Below are 22,876 nucleotides of genomic sequence, written 5' to 3'. Positions count from 1 at the left end.
ATGGAGTCGGTTCTTTCAGAGCTTGTTGGTTAGGTGGAGGCGTGCTTAGAGTCAGCGTAACTTCACTCACTGTATTTCTGTTCACTGACGTCACTTCTGCTCTAAGCCCTTCTTCCGTTGGTGTCTCCACATTATTTAAAGAAACAGTATCTATAGGAATAGATGATTCAGTTTCAGTATCTGTATAAGCCATATTTGGAGCTTGATTATCACGTTGGAAACCAGCTTTTGGCCATACGAAGACCTGACCACATAGGAAATCCTGATGATCTCTTAATAGTTTCTTGTATTTGATCTGTTGCAATCTGTCACTATATGCTGTTACCTGTATGTACATAGCATCGATTTTCTTCTCATATAATTCTCCCTTAAAACGACTACATAACTCACTATATAAGGTATCCACTTTAACAGTAAGCTCTTGTTCAATAGGAGTAAAATAGTCAATGAGGAGTTTCATGTACTGATTGCTTAGGTCAAGATTTAGCTGCTGCCATCGTTTTAGCAGCTCAGGATGACTGTTCCCATATGTGGGCATGCATAATACCGGCATGCTTCTAGGTGTAATTTGGAAATGTAAGCTAACCTCCATATGTCTCCTTTGCCAAATCAGGCGATATAATTTATATAAGCTGTTCTCAAGTTCTCTCAGGCAATTATAGAAGTCACTAAGATTTTCCACAGTACCTGTAGCATTAGTAGTTGTATTCGGTTGTGACAAATTCATGGCCAATAACGGATTCACAGTCTCTTTCAGTAAGCTGTTCCATCTGTCTTTAGGGCTTCTAGTCCCAGGATTGTAATCCAATTCCATTTGCAAGGTATCCATCGTGTAAAGGTAGCAACTCAAAGACCAAACAATGACTAATAAGATGAAATAAAAAATGCTACCATTCAAAGGTTCCAGCCAAAAACCAGGAATATTTAGAAAAACAGCTAGATGGAGACCACCACGATGTAAAAATAAAGTTGATTTATTTATATAACAAGCGCTTTCATGTGCATCCAAGGCACGCTTCCTCAGGTTTATAAAACTTCATTACAATGAGTAGCTTTTATATGCTACTAAATCATTCATCAAACAATCTAGTTCAATTAATCAATAAGGACATTTATCAATTAAGCTTGCTAAAAACTAATACAATAAGATGTAACAGTTTAAAAACAGAAGTGAATGAAATAGAGATACATATATATTCAGTTCCTTAGGACATGAAGCAATATTATCAAATAAGATAAGGTTTATGGATGTGGTGAGAGAGGACATGCAGGTGGTTGGTGTGACAGAGCAAGATGCATAGGACAGGAAGAAATGGAATCAGATGATCCGCTGTGGTGACCCCTAATGGGAACAGCCAAAAGAGAAGAAGAAGTGACATCAGTACCAATAACCACCCTCACTCGGTCTAAAAGGCACCTAGTCCATATTAGCCTAAGATAGTAAAAAGTACCTGTTTTACAATAAAGCATATAGCCTTCATCTATTCAAAGCTTTTAATCTAAGCAGGCAACCCAAACGAACAATAGTCGTTCAGACCTGGAAAGGAAAAGACATTTAATTTCAGTTGCCATAAAAGTGCTCATAATTCCAAATCTAATGCCCAAGGTCCACCCCTAACATTTTTCTTTACTTGTTCCACTACCAAATACCCAAAAGAATGGTTAGGGCATTCAACAATGTTTTTGGCCAGGGCATTGTTCAAATTTTGTTTACTTATATTGTATTCTTCTTCTTCTTCTTCTTTCGGCTTTTCCCGGTTAGGGGTCGCCACAGCGGATCACCTTGTCCGCACATTGAATGGCAGTGGAGTTTTACTGTGTCGAGTTGCCAGCCCGGCGCCCAACCTTCCACAGAAGGCACACTCACACGCACACCTAGGGCCAATTTAGAGTGTCCAATCCACCTACAGCATGTCTTTGGGATGTGGGAGGAAACCGGAGCACCCGGAGGAAACCCACGCGACCACAGGGAGGACATGCAGACTCCGCACAGAAGGCACCCCAGCCGAGAATCGAACCGGAGAACCTCTTGCTGTGAGGCAGCAATGCTAACCACTGCACCACCGTGGCCGCCCGTTTACTTATATTGTATTAATGTTCATAAATATACTGTTTAATTGCCTTTCAGTCTTACCTATATAGAAGGAGGTATATTGTCATTGGGCTAAATAAACAACTCCTAGCATACTACAATTGTAGTTCCCCTTTATCTTATATATGGTGTCATGAATCCTAAAAGTCTTGCTCACTGTGATAAACTTACAGTGTGCATAAGACCCACATTTTCTCATACCGGGCCTATACAGAGCAAGGGTCAGGGGCCGTTCTAACATATTCTCTACAGTTTGCCCCCTCCTAAAAATCAGTCTAGGTTCATGGCCAGTTTTGGCTCTAATAATACAGTCTTCCATTATGACAACCCACATTTTTAAAAAGAATTTTCCTTATTTTGGTGATATCAGAAGAAAAGGCGGTAATAAAACTAGTTGCAAAACTAGTTTGAGGGGCACCTGAAGTCTCATTTAAAGGCCTTAACCAATTATTTTCAAGGTTACTGTAAGAAGTCCCTTTATTCAGAATAGGGACAAAATTACCTGTTCTTCTTTTAGTTTCAACTTCATTAACCACATGGTCTATATGTTCAGGTAGGTAAGCTCATTTAAGAAACATATCCTTCAGTTTGTTAAACTCCTCCCTAAAGTCCACTTCTAGTGATGTCATTCGAGCTGCCCTAATCAATTGCCCCTTAACCACAGCCCTCCTCTGGTGGGCACTCTCAAAATGAAAGAAAGTGTTAGAATAAGAAACTTTCCTAAAACTCTTAGCAATGTACCTGCCATTCACTCCATCTTTTACCAAGTGAACATCCAAAAAGGTGATACTATTTTCCTCAGATTGATGTGTAAATTGTAAAACATCAGTGGTATTATCAATATAATCCACAAATTTATTAGGTGACTCTTTGTCGCCTTTCCACATTAAAAAATGTTGTCCAGGTATCTAGTATACCAATAAATCTGTTCTGAAATAGCCCTGTTGTTAAACACACACACACACACACACACACACACACACACACACACACACACACACACACACACACACACACACACACGTTGACTGCAGTGAGAACAAAACTCTAACTTAAGTACACAGACTACAGAACTCAGTACTTTATGCTAGCACTATGGCACAAGTCTGTCTTTTACAAAGCTGCAGGACAACTTATAGTGGATGACATCAGCAGGGCATGTTGGAGCAAAGATTTTGGGAGGCCTGTAGGAAATGGATGTGTAGGCATGTGCAATTATCAAAATACTGTCAATCCATGAGATTGGAGAGGTAACTGTAGTATACAAACTTCTGCTCTTCTGGTCAGATACATGCACACACACAATTGACTGCAGTGAGAAGAAAACTCCTACATATCTAAGTATACAGACTACATAACTCAGTATTTACACTAATGCCATAGCACAAGTCTGTCTTTTACAACGCTGCAGCACAACTTATAGTGGATGACATTAACAGGACATGTTGGAGAGAAGATGTTGGGAGGCTTGAATGAAATGGATGTGTGGGTATATGCAAGTATCAAAATGCTATCAGTCCATGGGGTTGGGGTAGTATCTGTAGGATACACACTTCCACTCTTCTGGCTAGACACACACATACACACACTTGTCTGCAGTGAGAAGAGAACCCCTACCTATCTAACTACATAGACTACAGAACTTAGTACTTTATGCTAGGACCACGATACAAGTCTGACTTTCAAAGGGAGTAGGACAAATTATAGCGGATGGCATCTGCAGTCTATGTTGGAAAGAAGATGTTGGGAGGCCTGCATAGATTCATACCTTCATAGGTTCAGAGAAGGTTACCAGACTAATGGCCCTAGGGCATTTACAAGCCTAGTCATGTAAAAACACAAGTAGCCTTATTGAGCATAGTTAGATACTTGTTGTTAACAGAGTGATTTTGTGATTAGTACTGACTGCCTCTGTCCATAAGGGACATAGGTGCCACCCAGTGGTGAATTTACAATCACCAATTTGGCTGTCAAGGTTTCACTTGAATAGGTCACTGGGGAGCACTGCTTCGCATGCAGTGGGAGCCTATTACACAGCAGTGGCAATCACTGGGAGATGTATCTGTCTCCCCAGCAAGTTCTGTTTATGTCACAGGCCAGGTTGAAAACCCTGGTGCAAGTTATTCTTGCCCCATTTCATTTGTAGATGTCCAGCATTTCCAGTAGGGCAGGGTATGAGACTGCTCTGCAGTTCTATGACATCTCTGGTCTTGGATGTGATGCCCTTATGTATGAGGTGTGCAATGTAAAATGTGTGTCTCATCACTATGAACGCATAATGATTGAAGTGTAGATTGCTATCAATATGTGTTCCCAAGTCTCGCACCACTGTGTTTCAGCTTACAGGGGTGCTATTTATATCATAATTAGCTGGGATACTTCATTGCCAAAGGGGACAATGAGGCATTTCTTTCTTTAAGTTTCAGTCCATGAGTTTAGCACCAGTCATTTGTCTTTGTCAGGCCTTTCTGTAATATGTTAACATAATTGGGGGAATCTATATAAGCTCACCCAGTTGACACTCATCTGAAAACTTGGTAAGCAACAGGCCACCTATCTTTAGCTGGACTTCAGAGGAATAGTTTCCAAACAGTTGAGGGCCCAGCACAGATCCTTGTGATATTCCACTGGTATGTGGTCTAGCAGTGGCGGTGCAGTCCCAACATTGACAGTGAACATTCTGTTGGTGATCCAGTTGGCTATCCATCTAGTAATGTATGGGTTAATCCCCAGATGGGAGAATTTTTCTATGATACCTGAATGGGGGATAGTGTCAAAAGCATTGATAAATGAACATAGCTGGTATGTCCTGTTATCCCTCATCCAGGTCTTTGGGGTTATTATCAATGAAGTTCACTAGGTTTAATAAGCAAGATGTACACCTGACAAAACCAAAATGGGTCAGGTCAAGCGTGTTGAAGGCCACCTATGTCCCTGTGGATAAGTTCCATGAGGATTCCTTCCATAGCCTTGCAGAAAAGGCTGTTTAGGCTTATGGGTCAATAGATCTAGTTCTGCATGTTACCAGATTGATGTGCATTGAATATCACATAACATGTACATTTATGTAGTGTAGTTGATATATGTATGAAAAAAAAGTACTGAAATACTAGGTTTGCAATGCTTGGAGGGAGGCAACACATGGCTGTATTGTAAATATGTGACATATTGTTAGATAGGGCATTAAGTTTGTTATGTTTCCACATGTAATTTAATGTCATAAACAGGAAATGGACAGTAAACAGCACTAATACATAATAATATTTAGTTTTCCATACTGCAGCAAGCAGTGGGTTTGAGTGATGGTTGGCAAAGTGTTTGGACAAACGAGATACACATTTCCATTACTGTCCCCGTTTGTGCATAGCTAAGCAGTGTACAGATGTGAGCCACATTGCTAAAGTATGGGAGTTATTACTGAAACTACCAAATGCAGCTGTGGCTTAACTGACTCTGTGGCAGCAGGTGTTAATGCATTATCACATTTCTGTTTGAGCCCAGATGATAATGGGTTTGAATCCAGTTGTATCTAATACTTTTAAATAAACAGTGATAATGCAATGACATTAATTGTTTATAGTACATGTGTTGTTATGTGTTGGCATAGAGCAGCAGGGTTAAGTGACATTACAAGGAGGTAACTGTAGAATTATATCACAGTTCACAGTTGCTTGGCATTGCTGTATAATGCCAAACTCCTTCAAAACATAGAGGCCAGAAATTTAAAGGCTTGATTGCTTTTTCTGCTACTTATGTGTGTTTTGTATAATTATAATGTTTGACCAGATTATAGGTGTTAAAATGGGGTATCTAGGAAAATGGTGAAATGGGGAGCAAACAGGGTGAAGAACAAAGGGAGAGCAATACAGGAATGTGCAGGAGGAAGGTTGGAAATACACATAGCTATCCATTTCTTCAATGGTAAAAACTGGACATGTGCAGAATATAAACTGAATTTGGACTGTCATCTCCAGAGAGAGGGGTGACAACAATGTAATCATGTTGTATAGCAAATTGGACCAAATTAAGTGTGCCAAGAAAACACATGCAAAACGGAGAACTATGTGTGGGACATTTTTTTTTTTTGGTGGGGCAGGTGCCCATTTTGTTTTTTTTAATTCAGTAAGACAGGACTACTGGGTAAGGGACATAGGTATGTCTGGGTCAGGTAAGTTGAGTTGGTGAGGATGAAAATGCAAGGAAGACAAACAAGGTAAGAGACAGGGGCAGTGAGGGACACAAAAGGTTAAGGGGCACCATGACTGGGGTGAGTGAAGGGACAACACTGACTTATGCCTATCAAGCTTGGAGACAGTGTGAATCGAGTCCTCACCCACTGGGCTGTCATCACTGTCCCCTTACTCCACTGATAGCTGGAGTGTTTGAAATCTTCTCCTCCTATGGACAATGATGAAGAACAACTTCTCCATCTGGCATAGCTGTACACCAGTGCAGCAATGTATGACTATACACACCAACCCTGGCATCTCCCAGTGGGTGATGAAATCACCACCTCCACCACTGATCCCAGAGGGTACCATTGCACCAACTTCTGGGGCAGTACTACCTGAGGGTGCAGGTGCTACAGGGCCAGCAGAGGCAATGGTGCCAGGTTGGCTTCCAGACATGCTGGGCATCAATACTGGAGGTGGTGGAACTGGGACCGGCTGATCCACTGGGACTGGCCTACCTTGCTGTGTTGTGTAGCATTTAGTGATGTGGTACACATGGATGGCATGGAGACATTTTGACGACACATTTTAGAAAATAAAAAAGAGAGAGATAAGGGTTGGGGTGAGAGAGAAATAAAAAGGTAAAATTAGTAACATCATATGTGACATACAGTGTATTAACACAATTATACAACTCTTTTATTTGAAGTATGACATTTAAGTATATGTCCTAACAGATTCACACATTGCTGAAAGTAATCCTCAAAATGTGCATATATTGCACATATGTGTGTTCCAATTTACAGCAGGGCATTTGTACCACTGGTACAGAGTTTTTAATTTAGTGTAAATACTATTAAAGAAATAATAGTATTGTATAGTTGTGAATCATGGTATTTGAATCCACAACTTTTGACTACAGTCTAATATTTGACTCCTACAATTGGTTTGTGCTGCAGACTAATGCATGCATATTTGCTTTTACAGTTGGGATATGCATGATCAATTTGATACAGTTGTATACAATACCCAAAAAGCTATCTTTAACTTTTAAAGCTACAAGAACACTTTTCTTCTGCTGCATACATACCACTTAATTCCATCAGTCTCTCCATTCAAGCAACATAAGCCTGCCTATTGAACTCATGTTTGGTGGCAGATGGGGAAGTAACAAAAAAGAACAGAAGAGCATTATGCATACCAGTCTTGTCCAGATTTAACTTTCTAAGTCTTATAAGTACTGTCTTATTGTAATATTTACACAGCTGTGGGATGACCACAGTCCCGAATTCATTCTACCAACGGTTGAGGGTATCCCTTTTTCACCTGTGTACATTATTAAAATGATGCCTACACTGCTCTCCAGTGCATGGAATGCCAGTGAAACTGGATACAGTCTGAGCAACACTATTACATGCCTCAGACTTGTACTGGTAGCCAGAATAATTCCCCTGCAGAAGCCTTTGTCTGTGGTGCTTTACCAGGAATCCAATAAATATCCTGGACTCCTGGACACCCTACCTCTGTGCCCTAAACTTGGCATCTTCCTCTCTAATGCCAGCCATGTCTGCCATCCTAACTAGAGCAATAGAAACTGATGCTTTCCAGCCAATTCCATTTATCCCATTTACTGGTAGTGTGCAAACCTGAGTAACGGTACCAACTGCCTATGAGCAATGTTAAACAGAGAGCAACAGCACGAAGCAGGAAAGAATGAAATAATTGAAACTAGAAGGTTAATTTGACACTTGGCCTTAGTTTGAGGGATGTGTATTGATGTAGCATGGAAATACATATATTGGAAATTGGAAGATAACTGTTAGGTGAGGTAAGTTTGCAGACATGCACTGGGGGCATAAATGTAATGACCTGACACATTTGTTTTTGCCTTTATTCACTAAGGAAAATTGATTTTTACACTGTGGGATTCAAACCAAGACAGAAAGGATACAACATTTTCCTACGCGGTGTTGATTTTCCATCTTTGCCATAGAAGAACTACTACTCGGCCATAGTCAGGAATAATATGTAAATACAGATAACAGTTTGAGCTGTTGCACATGTATGTTTGTGTCCTCACAAGGTTATTGGATATAAATCCAGTTGTGTATGTGTCTTGTTTGTAATTGTGAAGGCTATTCAATTCCAGATAGCAGAATTATACTTAAAGAAATATAGTAGACAGTATATCTTCAGTCATACATCTGAAAACACAATAATGGTGTCTCATGCCTCATTCATATAACTCATATCAGCTTCACTATCTAAAGTGTTATAAGTGAGAGTGAATATAATGGGAAGTGGAACAACAGTAAAGTGTAGAAATATCCTGTATTAGAACCCAGGACCATGTGTTTAACAGCCCAACCCTTACACCTGTCACCACAAGAATATTGAACCAATACTTGTCTATTTTCCAGTTCATTACTATAAGCTGCACTGTCACAACAGTAAAATAGGTTGCATACCCTGTACTAGAACCCAGGACCATCTGTAGTCCAGCCCTACACTTACACCTGCTGCCACATGACTAATTATGTGACATTTCCTAATTGCCTAACATTTTTATGGTCTCTCTGTTAAATGCTGCGCAATGCCACTTAACATGTTTGCTCTGTGCCCAACAGAATTAATTGAATGTATCTGGTTTCAGTTATTGGCTACCTGAATCCTGTCTGCAGGTGTTCAATGGCTGCAGCTTTTGGGGAACTTTGATAAATGCCAAGCAATGTTGCTAAGAGCAGTTGTGTGATGGAAAACAAAAACTCCAACAATGTATTGTGTTTGACCTTTGCCCTTTTACAGATGCTCTGTTTGTAGGTGTTCTGTGGGTGTTTTGTCACTCATCCAGTTTGCACGCTGCTGTACTTTGTGCAGAGATAAGCACAGCCAAATCTGACATTCATTTTTCTCGGTTTCCTGTGTTTGCTCTAAGCCACACACTGTGCAAACACTGCCCTCCCCAAAAAAAGAAAAATGAAAAAAGGGAAAAGTAGTTGACATGAGGAATAGCAGTCTATAACGTACACACTACTATATATTAGTACACATGAAATATTTCTACATAGATCTGTATTTGAACTCTCAATTCAATGAGCCTTTAGAACATAACAAGGGTGCCTTATCCATCTTTGCCACACAAACACATTTGTAGCAAGGAACTAAAATCATTCTGCAGCAAACAACCACAACATCATCTACAGTAATATGAAACCATATAACAGTTATTTGTACATTTATTAATTTTGGATGTGATGCACTGAGTGATCACACAACCAGTTATGAGTATTGTTTGCAAATATACAGCTCTGTCTTACCTCTCTGTCTTTGTTGCTCATTCTTCTCCTATATGACCAACAGTCTGAGACATGCAATCTGCAAGCCATTCTATATCATTGTCCTTAAAACATGTGACAATATTAAATGGCAATAATATAATATGCAGTTGCCAACAAATGAAGGGGGTTTGGATGTTAATGAACAGAGCCGGTGAATTGGGTGCTGCTCACTTAAATTTCCAACCTTGACAAAATTACATCTAACACTTTGTAAATCTAAGTTGAAATGCCCACTGGATGTAGGGCAGTATGCATTTTTGTTGTGTTTTCCTTCTCCCTACCATTAATCATTCACAGCTGCACTCCGTTAAAAACAAACACTGAGGGAGTGCCTGCACTATGTTTACATCTGCACACTGAGACAAGTATTTGAGATTCAGCAATTCTAATGAATTCACTCCTGATTTGCATCTTCGTTGTGCTGACAGTGGTGAATCTACACCATAAAAAGACAATCAGATAGCTAGTGAAACTGAAGGTGAGGAGACTTGTTTATGTGGAGAACACAGAAAAAAGGCTTCTACTGTGGAAATATCTGCACAGAATATTCCTGAACCTGAGAAGGTATGCTTGCATTTTGTCAGCTATATACTGCATATGCTAAAATGCAATTAAGAAAAATCTGTTTAACAGTTTTATATATATATATATATATATATATATATATATGTGTGTGTGTGTGTGTGTGTGTGTGTGTGTGTGTGTGTGTGTGTGTGTGTGTATTAATTGGCAAAGGCTACACTTTTATCTGTATGCATTAGTTAGAAGTATACTGACGACATGGGCAAGTTTGTCAGGGAATTTCACTGGTATACATGAATGGCAATACCTTAAAATGGAATGTTCTGTGTTAAATCTGTAGACATGTTTCAGGGACAGTTCATTTGATAGCACTTTTAGCATTTCAAAGAAATTTTGATAGCGAAATTTGTCATTTTCCTGTTCTTTCGTTGGTCAGGGAGCAAAGTTGCATTTCTGTTATGGAAAAAACAAGCATATGTTGCTATAGTTACTCTCCTTTTTTGGTATCCAGCCTGTTGTTCATATTTCAAATCTCTAGACTGTTTTATGTTTCTCCAGTGGGTAATACTGAAATGCTACCTTTTCTGTTTTATCTGAGAGCAGTTATACTGTAGTCATGTGATAGTTATATGTATTATCCTTCTGTTGTTCTGTTGTTTTTTAGGAATCTGGGACTATGGCACCCAGGCATCTTAATCCCCAAAAAACATCCTTCACTTACCCTGAGAATCAGGTCATTGTGGAAGCTTTAAGGCAACATTATGTCTTCCTGCTTGAGAGGGGATGTGGAGATATGTCAGGCAGAATGCAAATTTGGCAGTAGATAGTTGCAGGCATGTGATCACATGCACCATAGGGGCACTGACATGATATCATCTGTATGAAGGAGTGCAGCTGTAGTGGCCCATGATTGGATGGGTACCAGCGGCCCCTGCTACAGATTCACCTCTAACAGCAAATGAGTGCCTGTCCACTGTCAATGATCCAGACAGCTCCCAGGAAAGTGCAGAACAGCATGTCCTTGAGTTTGGTGTTACTGTTTCAGGGACAGCAAGCATGTCCCAGGAGGAACATCCAGGTAGGCTTTTGTATCTGTATTGTTAAATGCTGTTGTATAGTAAAAAAATATAATATGTTAGTTCTGTTCCACAAAGAAATTTTTGAGGGGGGATTGAAGATTGCTATAGTTAACAACACATTCTTGTTGATTACACATGGGTGTAGGTTGGACGTGGCATCCAAGTTCTTGTTGAAAGTTTAGTCAATGGACATATAAAGGGAAAAATTATTAACCTTTGTGTTACTATTAATTGTGATGGTGTTTTCCTTACCTTTTGCTTAACTTCTTCCAGGACCATCCAGCTTAGGGAGGATGGCATCATCTGCACATGGCAATCCAAACATTTTTATGTCAGTACTGGTGAGCAATTCAAGGAAATATTTTAGTGCATGATGATGTCTGGACTGCTGTGCGTATTGCTGCACTGTCTAATAGTGGCATTACTGTTATTTTGTTAGCATATATTGGACTATAGTAGTGCAATTATTAATTGTTCCTGTGTTTGCTGCTTATCATCACAGGTGAACCAGACAATGGAAGTGTTGGACTTCTATCACCTGACGTCAGAGTATCAGTAGACTCTGATGATGGTTGCCAAACAGAGGCACAGTTAGGTGGTGCAGAGGTTGAATCTGACACTGAGGTTGACATATAGATATCCCCTGAAATTCTATTGGACACAGCCAGTAGGCCTATCCTGTCCATTCCAGTGAACCCTCAGATACTGGAGAGGTGGAGGGCAAGACAATTGATCAGAGATGTGTGTTTACTGTGGCTTCAGTGCCTGTTGGCTCTGTCCATAGCCAAAGTGTGGGCAAGGTGCCATGCAGGAGAGTTGTTATGGGTGCTCGGAGAAGGTCTGCTGTCCATCTTCCATTTGATTCCGGTGTCTCTTCCTGTGCCAATCAACATATGTTTAGGGCCATCATGGAGGCACAGACAACATTCCGATAGGTCTTCCGGAGAAATGTTTTGGGCTATAGATGTGGCACAGGCTAACATGTGTGACTGCCTCCAACATGTTGCCCATTCAATGGATCGGATGAATGACACATTGGAACAATCAGTTTCTGTGATGGAACATCTGCTGGGAGGAAGATGGCATCCTAATGGACGTAGGTCAGCCACATCATCTGCTATTAGCCAACATGGCCATGCTCAATCATGTTTCCATAGTGGCAGCACTTCTATTGCTCCATCAGTGGCTGAGCTGTGCACACCCAGATGTGGCAGGCCTCGGGGTCATGGTCATGGGCATCATCTAAAGAGAGCTCATCTAGCAGACATCAGTCATGTTCAGGTAGCAGCAATACATTTGACTGTGGGCGTGGGCATGCAACTGCTGGCAGAACCAGTTATCGTAGTCAGGTATGACAATGATGAACTGCCACCTCCACCACACATGCCTGACACCTGTCTGACATACTAAGATGTAAAGCTAGTACAGAGCTTGGTTGTGTTCATGCAGATACCCACACACCAATTTTTCCTGGAGGACCTATACAGTCACACGCAACAGTAATATGGTACAGCTGTGAAGCTTAAAACTTATTTTGTCTCACTGGCCATTTTCTGCTTTATCTGAATGTCTGCCTAGTTCTCATTCTTACTCACACATACTCACTGACCTTTTGTGTCAACCTACATTTCCTGCCCCCCAACACCCTGTGCAAGTGATGATAACTGTGCCATATCCCTGTTTTGTATTTTTTGGATTTAGGGATACATAAGCTTTGTATCTGATGCTCAGGGTGCATAGCTGATTTAGTGTTTAGTATATATGCACTTGTCATGTTGAATTTGTAATTGCACCTTTGACTTATATTGGTCTTAGAAAGTTAGACGGTTGATAGCATCAAAATGTTTCCATCTTTATTGTTAATGATCTCATGATGGTTGTAAAGTCTGAAACTGAAATGTGTATCATTACATTCTAACTTCTCTCTAATGATTTTCCAGCAAAAATGTATGGTGTTAAACTGAGGGTAAATGGTGACCACCACAACTTTAGAGAGGCACGACTGTGTGAATCTTTGATGCCTGAACTAACTAAATAATAATGGGCACATATAAGTCAAATAAGTCTCTACTGTTGCATGTTAAGGTAATTTCTGTAGAAATCTCCAACCTTACTTACACTAGAAAATAACAACATGCAAGGATATGCCAGTTATTCATATTATCGCACAATACACTCCAGGTTCAACACTTACCTTGTAAATCCAGCAGTTGCAAAAGTTTTATTTCAAGGCTGACTCTGTCTGATGCAAGCAGTACATAGCCAATGCAGTTGTAGGTCAAGGTTGTGAGAGTTCCCTGGCATCAATGTTACTATATATATATATATATATATATATATATATATATATATCTACATTGGAGGAAGGTTTTAGGACATTAGATAGTGAGTGAGTGTGCTATGTGCTGTATCTTAGCCAGTGCGAGGGCATATTGAGCACACCTATGTCTGCCTACACAAACAGCAGCTGCTTCTTCCCCTCTGATTCCTCAAATGCATGTGGCTGTGGTGACCTTGGCATCGGTGGTGGGATGTATGCCCCTTCCCCTTGTTGATCCTGCTGAAGCTGTTTTCTCAGGATGAAGTTGTGTAGTATGGCACATATCTTGAATATTTTAGTACATGTCCATGGATGATACTACGGGGCTCCCCAGATGTATCTAGGCACTGGAGTCATGACTTAAGCAGCCCAAACATGCACTCTATGATATCTCTGGTTTGAGTGTGTACTTCATTATGGTGTTCTTCAGCAGGTGTGTGTGCATTTCTGATGGGTGTCATCAATCACAGTTCCAGTGCATAACCTGCATCCCCCATTAAATGACACTGTGGGATATCCCCCTAGTGAACATCTGATAGAGTTGGGAAGTGTCCAGATATATGACTTGTGGTAACTGCCTGAGTTGCCAGCACACACATTTTGATGATTCCCTTGGCATTACACATGACATGTCAATTAATAGAGTGGATGCCCTTTCTATTAATGTAGAGCCTTCCTTGATCCCTGGGTGGTGCCTTTAATTTCTACATGTGTGCAATCTATGTCACCCAGTACTTCAGGGTAGTGTGCTACAGGGTAGAACTCCTGCATATTTATGTCCCTATCCTCAGGAGTACTGGGAAGATATATGTGGTCACTAGTATGTTGTAGTATAGCATTCAGGAATTGGTGGAGGATCCTGGAAGCTATATGTGACACCACCAGCATGTCCCCTGTTGGTGTCTGACATGCCTTTGTCTCCAGTGGGACTGGTTCCCCTCAGTTTACTCTATCTCTTAGTTGAGGAATACAGAGGTTGCAGAGTTCCTGTAGTGTGTCTCTCTATAAACCCTGTAGTGCTCTATGATTTCCATAACATGCAGATTGTGAGAAGTTACCCAGGCTCTGAAAAGTCTTCTCCTTCTTGGTCTTGGTCTGTTAGCAGCACCACAGACTTCATCTGTTGCACATACACATGAATTAAAGCAACAGCAGCTGTAACATTGTTTCTGTGTAGACTCCTTTATGTGGCTATATTCCAATACGTTTTGGAATTCATAGGGAAAACCAACACTGAGTCTATAATGTTGCTTTATATCTTGTTGAATAGCTCGTCCATCTTCAAATGGTTGATTAGCATACAGTTCAGTTGCTTATGCTGTAATTGGCATTCCACTGTGTTTACCTTGTTTGCATGGATGTGCGTGGCACTACACACCATGCATAGCTACTTTCTGAATCAAAACAGTGTGCTACCATGTGCATGTCATAGTGTGTAGGCTTTATTGATTCATGCCAAATGTCTTTATGTCAGCAACTGCTATTTCATAGGTTTGGTATGCATCACTGGATGAAGCAGTAGCACTCATTAGGGAGTTTACATATTTGTGGTTAGTGAATGTTGATATTGAATTAGCATTTTAATTGTTGCCTGTGTGGGAGGAAAAGTGATGTTGTTGGGAATGGTAGATGACAATAAATTTTATTTTAACAAGGCCGTGCCTATGGGCTGTTCAGTGGCTTGTGCCACCATTGAGAAACTTAGCTCCACTCTTTATTAGATTTGGCAGAAAAGGGTTGGCTCTCAGAAAGCTGCACATTATTTAGACATTTTTTTGTTGATAGGTGAGGGGTTTGTAGAGGCACAGGTAAGTATGCAGGCATTTTTGGAAACTTGTGAGGAGCTTGGTGTTTCATTGACTATGCAGAAGTTGGAAGGCCCTGCTAAGGCATTGTGTTTTCTAGGTTTATTAGTGGATGCAAAGCAGGGATTGTTTTGTCTTCCAGTTGAAAAGATAGTGCACTTAAAAGAGAAGATTGCCTGATTGATGGGCAAGGACAAGGTTCAGATTAGGGATGTCATGGAGCTGTTAGGGCTATTGAACTTTACTTACAGGGAAATTTGTCTGGGTCGTACATTTTGTCAGTTAGTGGCATTCTTGTTAAAAGGAGGGAGAAGCAAACACCACTAGGTGAGGATTGGCAAAATTGTTCATTCAGATATAGCATTATGGTTGTCCTTTTGATATCGATTCAATGACATTTCATTTTGGCAAGTGGACTGGATTGGTCAGGAGGAGTTGCAGTTGTTTACAGAAACAGCAGGGGGGATATGGATGGGAGCCATTTTGGGAGGGAAATGGTTTGCAGCTCATTGGCCAGATGACTGGGAAGGATGTGGTCTTCTTGGAAATGATGCCTAGCTGGGCAGGTTCAGTTGTGTGGCAACAGCAGTTGTGGGGTAGCAGGGTGATTTGTTTTTTCGAAAACATTGCAGTGGTGCTGGTGTTCCAGTCAAAGACAGCAAAATCTAGATTGCTTTTTTTAGTTTTACGGAAACTGGTTTTGGAGTTTCTTGATTAATTTTTCCATTACAGGTGTATATTTGCCAGGTGCTAAGAAAGTGATGGCTGATAGCCTTTCTTGTTTTCAGTTACACAGGTTTTGGGAATTGGCACCAGAGGCAGAGGGAAAATCAATCATGTTGCAGGAGGATGTGTGGCAGATTGGACTGAAGTGATGAGATGGCTGATTCAGCAGTCTTGAGTGGTTTCAACAAGGAAGGCATATGGTAGGGCATTATCTAACAGTGATAAATTTGTTTTGCAGTTGCCGTAGGAAGAAAGAGTTTGGTTGGTGAAGCTGTTACTGCAATATTTAGCTCAGGCCTGGGCTAAGGGGAGGGTGGTTCAGTCTATTCAGGTAGATCTGGCTGCCATTAGCAGGATTGCAGGACTTGACATTGTGGGCAGTAGCTCGGGTGTTGAAATGTTGAGGTAGGGCTGCGAGTAGAAGGACTGATAAGCGTTGGTCACTGACTAAGCAGGCCCTTAGGGTTTTGTTGAGAGGCTTGAGGTTATTAAAAGGGGACTCAGTGGATTATAAATTTTGGGTGACATTATCAATATGGATGTATAGTGGTGCTTTTAGGGTGAATGAGTTACTGGGTTCACTTGTATGGCAGGATGTGATATATTTCCTGTATTACTGGAGATATGGCTGCAGAAATCAACAGACCAGTCGGGTAAGAGTGTACAGATGGTTTTGAGGCTGGATAGGGATGAGTCGATGTGTCCTGTGTTGTGGGCCAGACGTTTTCTGTTGTCACATGGTGGGAATCCACAGGATTTGGTTTTCTGGTCACGGTGCGGATGGATGATAACAGACAAGCAGTTCTTGTGTGTGATAATGAAGGCTTTCTAGTGTCTAGGCTTTCAGGGAGAGAGGTTTTCCTCTCATTCATTTTGCATTGGAAGGGCATCAGATTTTCATGCAGATACCCACACACCAATTTTTCCTGGAGGACCTATACAGTCACACGCAACAGTAATATGGTACAGCTGTGAAGCTTAAAACTTATTTTGTCTCACTGGCCATTTTCTGCTTTATCTGAATGTCTGCCTAGTTCTCATTCTTACTCACACATACTCACTGACCTTTTGTGTCAACCTACATTTCCTGCCCCCCAACACCCTGTGCAAGTGATGATAACTGTGCCATATCCCTGTTTTGTATTTTTTGGATTTAGGGATACATAAGCTTTGTATCTGATGCTCAGGGTGCATAGCTGATTTAGTGTTTAGTATATATGCACTTGTCATGTTGAATTTGTAATTGCACCTTTGACTTATATTGGTCTTAGAAAGTTAGACGGTTGATAGCATCAAAATGTTTCCATCTTTATTGTTAATGATCTCATGATGGTTGTAAAGTCTGAAACTGAAATGTGTATCATTACATTCTAACTTCTCTCTAATGATTTTCCAGCAAAAATGTATGGTGTTAAACTGAGGGTATATGGTGACCACCACAACTTTAGAGAGGCACGACTGTGTGAATCTTTGATGCCTGAACTAACTAAATAATAATGGGCACATATAAGTCAAATAAGTCTCTACTGTTGCATGTTAAGGTAATTTCTGTAGAAATCTCCAACCTTACTTACACTAGAAAATAACAACATGCAAGGATATGCCAGTTATTCATATTATCGCACAATACACTCCAGGTTCAACACTTACCTTGTAAATCCAGCAGTTGCAAAAGTTTTAGTTCAAGGCTGACTCTGTCTGATGCAAGCAGTACATAGCCAATGCAGTTGTAGGTCAAGGTTGTGAGAGTTCCCTGGCATCAATGTTACTATATATATATATATATATATATATATATATATATATATATATATATATATATATATATATATATATCTACATTGGAGGAAGGTTTTAGGACATTAGATAGTGAGTGAGTGTGCTATGTGCTGTATCTTAGCCAGTGCGAGGGCATATTGAGCACACCTATGTCTGCCTACACAAACAGCAGCTGCTTCTTCCCTCTGATTCCTCAAATGCATGTGGCTGTGGTGACCTTGGCATCGGTGGTGGGATGTATGCCCCTTACCCTTGTTGATCCTGCTGAAGCTGTTTTCTCAGGATGAAGTTGTGTAGTATGGCACATATCTTGAATATTTTAGTACATGTCCATGGATGATACTACGGGGCTCCCCAGATGTATCTAGGCACTGGAGTCATGACTTAAGCAGCCCAAACATGCACTCTATGATATCTCTGGTTTGAGTGTGTACTTCATTATGGTGTTCTTCAGCAGGTGTGTGTGCATTTCTGATGGGTGTCATCAATCACAGTTCCAGTGCATAACCTGCATCCCCCATTAAATGACACTGTGGGATATCCCCCTAGTGAACATCTGATAGAGTTGGGAAGTGTCCAGATATATGACTTGTGGTAACTGCCTGAGTTGCCAGCACACACATTTTGATGATTCCCTTGGCATTACACATGACATGTCAATTAATAGAGTGGATGCCCTTTCTATTAATGTAGAGCCTTCCTTGATCCCTGGGTGGTGCCTTTAATTTCTACATGTGTGCAATCTATGTCACCCAGTACTTCAGGGTAGTGTGCTACAGGGTAGAACTCCTGCATATTTATGTCCCTATCCTCAGGAGTACTGGGAAGATATATGTGGTCACTAGTATGTTGTAGTATAGCATTCAGGAATTGGTGGAGGATCCTGGAAGCTATATGTGACACCACCAGCATGTCCCCTGTTGGTGTCTGACATGCCTTTGTCTCCAGTGGGACTGGTTCCCCTCAGTTTACTCTATCTCTTAGTTGAGGAATACAGAGGTTGCAGAGTTCCTGTAGTGTGTCTCTCTATAAACCCTGTAGTGCTCTATGATTTCCATAACATGCAGATTGTGAGAAGTTACCCAGGCTCTGAAAAGTCTTCTCCTTCTTGGTCTTGGTCTGTTAGCAGCACCACAGACTTCATCTGTTGCACATACACATGAATTAAAGCAACAGCAGCTGTAACATTGTTTCTGTGTAGACTCCTTTATGTGGCTATATTCCAATATGTTTTGGAATTCATAGGGAAAACCAACACTGAGTCTATAATGTTGCTTTATATCTTGTTAAATAGCTCGTCCATCTTCAAATGGTTGATTAGCATACAGTTCAGTTGCTTATGCTGTAATTGGCATTCCACTGTGTTTACCTTGTTTGCATGGATGTGCGTGGCACTACACACCATGCATAGCTACTTTCTGAATCAAAACAGTGTGCTACCATGTGCATGTCATAGTGTGTAGGCTTTATTGATTCATGCCAAATGTCTTTATGTCAGCAACTGCTATTTCATAGGTTTGGTATGCATCACTGGATGAAGCAGTAGCACTCATTAGGGAGTTTACATATTTGTGGTTAGTGAATGTTGATATTGAATTAGCATTTTAATTGTTGCCTGTGTGGGAGGAAAAGTGATGTTGTTGGGAATGGTAGATGACAATAAATTTTATTTTAACAAGGCCGTGCCTATGGGCTGTTTAGTGGCTTGTGCCACCATTGAGAAACTTAGCTCCACTCTTTATTAGATTTGGCAGAAAAGGGTTGGCTCTCAGAAAGCTGCACATTATTTAGACATTTTTTTGTTGATAGGTGAGGGGTTTGTAGAGGCACAGGTAAGTATGCAGGCATTTTGGAAACTTGTGAGGAGCTTGGTGTTTCATTGACTATGCAGAAGTTGGAAGGCCCTGCTAAGGCATTGTGTTTTCTAGGTTTATTAGTGGATGCAAAGCAGGGATTGTTTTGTCTTCCAGTTGAAAAGATAGTGCACTTAAAAGAGAAGATTGCCTGATTGATGGGCAAGGACAAGGTTCAGATTAGGGATGTCATGGAGCTGTTAGGGCTATTGAACTTTACTTACAGGAAATTTGTCTGGGTCGTACATTTTGTCAGTTAGTGGCATTCTTGTTAAAAGGAGGGAGAAGCAAACACCACTAGGTGAGGATTGGCAAAATTGTTCATTCAGATATAGCATTATGGTTGTCCTTTTGATATCGATTCAATGACATTTCATTTTGGCAAGTGGACTGGATTGGTCAGGAGGAGTTGCAGTTGTTTACAGAAACAGCAGGGGGGATATGGATGGGAGCCATTTTGGGAGGGAAATGGTTTGCAGCTCATTGGCCAGATGACTGGGAAGGATGTGGTCTTCTTGGAAATGATGCCTAGCTGGGCAGGTTCAGTTGTGTGGCAACAGCAGTTGTGGGGTAGCAGGGTGATTTGTTTTTTTTCGGAAAACATTGCAGTGGTGCTGGTGTTCCAGTCAAAGACAGCAAAATCTAGATTGCTTTTTTTAGTTTTACGGAAACTGGTTTTGGAGTTTCTTGATTAATTTTTCCATTACAGGTGTATATTTGCCAGGTGCTAAGAAAGTGATGGCTGATAGCCTTTCTTGTTTTCAGTTACACAGGTTTTGGGAATTGGCACCAGAGGCAGAGGGAAAATCAATCATGTTGCAGGAGGATGTGTGGCAGATTGGACTGAAGTGATGAGATGGCTGATTCAGCAGTCTTGAGTGGTTTCAACAAGGAAGGCATATGGTAGGGCATTATCTAACAGTGATAAATTTGTTTTGCAGTTGCCGTAGGAAGAAAGAGTTTGGTTGGTGAAGCTGTTACTGCAATATTTAGCTCAGGCCTGGGCTAAGGGAGGGTGGTTCAGTCTATTCAGGTAGATCTGGCTGCCATTAGCAGGATTGCAGGACTTGACATTGTGGGCAGTAGCTCGGGTGTTGAAATGTTGAGGTAGGGCTGCGAGTAGAAGGACTGATAAGCGTTGGTCACTGACTAAGCAGGCCCTTAGGGTTTTGTTGAGAGGCTTGAGGTTATTAAAAGGGGACTCAGTGGATTATAAATTTTGGGTGACATTATCAATATGGATGTATAGTGGTGCTTTTAGGGTGAATGAGTTACTGGGTTCACTTGTATGGCAGGATGTGATATATTTCCTGTATTACTGGAGATATGGCTGCAGAAATCAACAGACCAGTCGGGTAAGAGTGTACAGATGGTTTTGAGGCTGGATAGGGATGAGTCGATGTGTCCTGTGTTGTGGGCCAGACGTTTTCTGTTGTCACATGGTGGGAATCCACAGGATTTGGTTTTCTGGTCACGGTGCGGATGGATGATAACAGACAAGCAGTTCTTGTGTGTGATAATGAAGGCTTTCTAGTGTCTAGGCTTTCAGGGAGAGAGGTTTTCCTCTCATTCATTTTGCATTGGAAGGGCATCAGATTTGGCTAGAAAATTTCGGTCAGTGGAAGTGATTAAGAGGTTGGGGCACTGGTCTTCAGATGCCTTTTTATCTTATATTAGGTAACTTGCTTTGATAGTAGGTAATACATACATATATATATATATATATATATATATATATATATATATATATATTTTTTTTTTTTTTTTGGAGTAAAACTGTGGTTATTTTGGATCATCCCTGCATTTACCAACAAGAAAATAGAAAGGATCAACTAACATGGCTCTAAAATAAAAGCAAATATTTAATGGATTGATAAGCGCTTTCATGCCTTCTGGCACTTCAGATCATGGCTTAAATGACACTTTACCTTTAAAGCCAGCATAAAAGTCATGTGGCTTATTTCATTAATTTATTGAAAATATTATATATAAGAATGTGACCCTGCATGTTTTTTTGTGATCTCAAGAATCGCCAGATGGCAGGAAAATGCTTACCAATCTATTAAACATTTGTTTTTATTTTAGAGCCATGTTGGTCGGTCCTTTCTATTTTCTTGTTGATATATTTACTTTGTTTGGACCTGCCTTCATTCACATTACTGCTTTTTATTTATTTTTTATTCATTCCTATATTTATTGGGCAGCAAAGCAGGCTGTAATTAGACTGGATGGATCTGAGCTTGGGTTGCAGTGTTATGGATGGAGAGTTTTTTGTCACAATGTCAGAAGCTTCAGGTGGCATTGGCTTGAGGAGGAGTTTGCGGACATATGTTCTCAGATTGGGATTTCACATGTTTGAGTGGTTCATTTAGTAGGTAACAATTCAGGTGTCATTCCAAAACAGCAGTTTGTGTTTAGGGTGCTGAAGGACTTGGCTAGTTTAAGAAGTAGGATTCCTTATATGAGTATTGTGTGGTCTGACGTAGTACCACATCTGGTTTGGAGGAATGCGGGCAGTTTTATAGCAGTAGCGTGCAGCTTCTGGCAAGTCAGAGAAAGTGAGCAGTTGGGGTAACACTATCTATTTTGTGGTGGGACAGAGGTGAGTGGAAGATACTGCCACTGTTTAATCATTATGTGGAAGATATGTTCATATTGTGACTAGCACATTAAATGCTTGCTCAATTGACTCTGTGATTAAACAGTGTTGCTCAAAAAAGGTTATCATATGTTATTTTTGTGTAATGTGCATTTTATTGCAAAAGGGGATCAGGACAAATGTAGCTTGGCACAAACCAAATTGTCCAGAGACACATTAAAGATTTATGGTGGAGAAGTGGGGAAGGGTGGGAATGGAGCAGAGGTATGGAGGTGGTAGGTGAGAGGAGTTATGTTTAATGGGAAGAGAGGAAGGATTATAACAGGGAATCAGGCAAAGAAGGGTTAAGTGTAAGGGGAAGGATATTAAATACGAAGTGAGGTAGGCATAAGGAGGAGTTAATGTAGTTTTATGTAAGAATTGTAGGTGGAGGAGAACAGATTTAGGAGTGAACTTGCTGCCCTCCCCGTTCCCTTTTTAATTTGTGTTAGGTTTTGTACAGTTAAGTTTTTGTACATGAGTGGGGTTGGTAGGCAGAGCAGAGGGATTTCCTCTTCTGGTCCCCCTCTGGTGTTATGTGTTGGAGTTTAT

Source organism: Protopterus annectens, chromosome 2.part0 (genome assembly GCF_019279795.1).
Source record: "Protopterus annectens isolate FY-2018-M chromosome 2.part0, PAN1.0, whole genome shotgun sequence".
Taxonomy (NCBI): Eukaryota; Metazoa; Chordata; order Ceratodontiformes; family Protopteridae; genus Protopterus; species Protopterus annectens.
Note: the sequence above shows the minus strand (reverse complement) of the source record.